The sequence below is a fragment of the Nannobrachium achirus genome (assembly GCF_963921795.1).
Source record: "Nannobrachium achirus genome assembly, chromosome: 12".
NCBI lineage: Eukaryota > Metazoa > Chordata > Actinopteri > Myctophiformes > Myctophidae > Nannobrachium > Nannobrachium achirus.
In genome coordinates this window covers 25,133,564-25,137,167 of record NC_137832.1, presented here as the reverse complement: position 1 = coordinate 25,137,167, position 3,604 = coordinate 25,133,564, and positions in this window count along the sequence as shown.

Sequence of the window (3,604 nt, the reverse complement as noted above, 5' to 3'; positions counted from 1 at the left end):
TGTCACTTATATGCCGATATCTCATTTGGCTGACATTTTTAATCCCATTTATTAATCGGTTTAGGATTATAGCCTACACGACTTTGCATTAACTTTCCTCCAATAACATTAAAACATATTAATTACAACTTCGGATCAATTAACGGATAATTAATCACGCGGTATCCAGCGATCAATAAAACAATAATCTATTTAACATTAACGTTGCGTGACTGAAACTGCGGGGACTGAAGTGGCGCGCTCCAAGTATAAAACTCTATCCTATCCAAATATTAGTCTAAATCCCCGAGTAAGACCTGGAGGAAGTGAGCAGTTGACCGCTGACAGCTGAGGGTCCCGGGGAGCCGCCCGGAGTGTCCCTCGGAGCATATCCTACCTCCACCTTTAACCAGGGGGTCCAACTGTGCTTCTAATCACCACCACTTGACTAATGTATCCTAAATATGGTTATTTACCTGCTTATCTACCGATTTAATTTTGTTTAGCCTGTTGCATGTGGTTCAACCCTTTTCATAACAAGGACCGTTATTTATTCAGCATTTGAGCCACGGATCACCATTTGAGATTTAACCTCTTCCTGTGTAAATAAGCCGTAAAGCTTAGGCTACTAGGAATAGGATCATCTCCTTTTAGTTGACCTTGTACCAGTGATTTGCGCTGTCATGAAACTGTACTCTTTTCTATTGCAAACTGCACTCTTCAATCAACCAATCAATCAATCAAACTCAAACCGTAGAATATTTTGTCGTTAATATGTTGTCCACATGCTGTAGGCCTATTGGTGATGTTGCTGTTGGTACCATAGGAGAGATGAAACAGGCAATGGCAAAAGTTGGTCAAAATACTAATTCTTCTACATTCTCGTTGTGTAAGACTTCTTCTAAATTAAGTAATGAAGATAATAATTCAACTCTTGAGTGTAAAATGAAACCAAATGGACCCGTAAAGAGCTAATAAGAGACGGGTCCATTTGGTATAACCAACTCTCCGTTTTGCTGGGAACCCACCCTAGAAGGACCACTGGTTGAAAACCACTGGCCTATCGGGATGTATAGGCCTATTTACCTATGGTTATTTCCGTTTACTTTATTGTGATATGTATGGTTCTTATAGGCCCTACAATAACATTTATCAATAGACCCGATGTTTCTGTGGATAGCAAAATAAACAAAGCAATATTTTTTAACAAAGCGTTTTGCAATCTAAGTGCATGTAGTAGCATAGTTACTCAAGTAGGCCTACTGTAGGCAATCTTTTGGTATTTTTTTTTTACTTTACTTGAGTATTTCCAATGTTCAATACTTTTACTTCTACTCAGAGGAAAATACTTTTACTCCACTACAATTATGAAAGCTTTAGTTGCTAGTTGCTTTTGTTTATTATTAGGCCTACAACACACACAAATCACTTCAACCCTAAGTATTTATATTTCGGCAATTTGAAAATATCCAATCTATAGGCCTATATAGGCTATTTTGATACCAATACTTTTGTACCTTTACTCAAGTCAATTTTGAATTCCGGACTTTTACTTGTAATAGAGTATTTCTACATTGCAGTATTGATACTTTTACCTAAGTGAAACATGTGAATACGTTTTACACCACTGCCTACTGCAAGTATAGTCTCATTTGTTGCATGCTGTGAATGCTTTCATTCACTCTTCACGCGAAGCACCAAACATTTTTTTCCACAAAAATTAAACCTCAACTTCTGCGTAAATAAATCCTAATTGCCGTTTTCAGTAGAAACGTCTAAACTGTTTTACCACAGTGACGAATGTTTGTTTAATGTCTATCATTATTTGGTTTGTCTTATCATTATTTACCGTAGATATTATTTGAGTTTACTGTCATTAAGCGGTTTGTAGAAATATATTAGGCCTACCTTGCGTTTTGCAATGTCAAAAGTTGAGGCTCAGTGATTTAACATTTCCCGTGTCCCTATGAGTGCCTGTACATTATTAGTGGCATATATATAGCATATTTGAGTGTAATTTAATATTTTACAAACATTTTTGTTTGGTTTACATTCATATTTAGACAGACAACAGAAACGAGAAGAGTGCTTATAAGTTCGAAGCTGTGAACAAAAGTTCCACAACAGGTGTTTTCAGACTAGGGCCAATCAGCGAACACAATGGGCTTCAGATCAGTCAGGCGGTGCTAATCAAAAATGTATTTTTTATTCAATGGAGAAGTCTATTCTATTGGCTGTACTATAGATTTATTAGCCAATAGCATATTTGGTAGTTGGTTAATAAAATCTTTCGGACACTAAAGCGAATGTCTCATTGTGACCAATGACCACTGCTAAAAAACAATCTGAACATGCATCCGTTTTGGCATATATTAATGTCGCTTTCCTGTCCAGCCCTGTTCTTTGTATTTTTGGGTCATGTTGAAAGGACACACATACGTATAAAACACAACGGAAACCAACACAATGGACGACTAAAGATGAAATCTTTATCCCCCAGTGTCCGATGAAAAATTCCAGCACATATTCCCACACAAATAAATGAAGACAAAGACAGGCTTGACTATTACAGTTCAATTCGTTGTTTAGGAATTATATTAGACATTTATAGCTGATTTTGTGGCTCATAATTTTCTCAAAACAAAATTACAAATAGGTATAATTAATTCCTAAATAAATTGAAGTGTGAGTGGCTAAGCTACTATAGCCTATCAGTTTGCTGGCAACTTCAAGTTTGTCACATTTCCTTTCCTTTTATTTTACACAGCACTACATTTTGCACGTATCAACATGACATCAAAATACAATCACAGCTCCTTCACTTATTTGTATTAATTCTTTGTTCACATGCAAGCACCAAGAGGTATATATTTGCAATTTATATACCTCTTACCTCTTTCAATAACTCTCCTCCCCATACATATTTAAGGCTGGAGGTCCGATGACTATATGAGCCATGGTCAAAAAAAGAGTGAGAGAAAGACACAATATTCACTTTCTCCCACCCCTACTAGACTCTGGGAAGATGTGTGCCACCAGTGTTTGTTTATTTTAGGAAGGAAGGCCTTCTCTCTGCATGTCTTTGCAGAGCTAACAAATATAGGCCTGACAGCTGCCAACTGTGCCCTTCAACACGTCTCTGTAGCCTGGCTAAAGCAGGCAGGCAATGCAGCCTCCATGCTCCAGCTTTCAAATGAACCCGTTTCAATTTTACTCAAGTCGGTTCACATCTTCAGTACCCTGCATGGGAAATTTGGGCTATGCATGGCGTAAAAAACCTCAGCCATCTCCCCTTGGCTCCAGCTAATATTCAATAGTATATTGCAATGTCAACCAATGCCAGACTTAACGCAGAACATTAGGCACGCATAGGCCTATACCATGGGCATAATATCCAGTACTATATACAATAACAAATAAAAGCTTAAAACTATGCTTAGAGAGCGGTGTAGGGGAGTTATCATCCAACACACCGCTGGATTAATAACTCTAATCCCTGGAGTTTGTAGTCTGTCTAAAAAGGATTTCACACCAAAACATTAGATTTATTCTGCAGATAATCTCTCTAATACATTCCTAAAACAGGTAATGGTTTGTGTTTCGCCTCTTGGATATGTCATCAGAA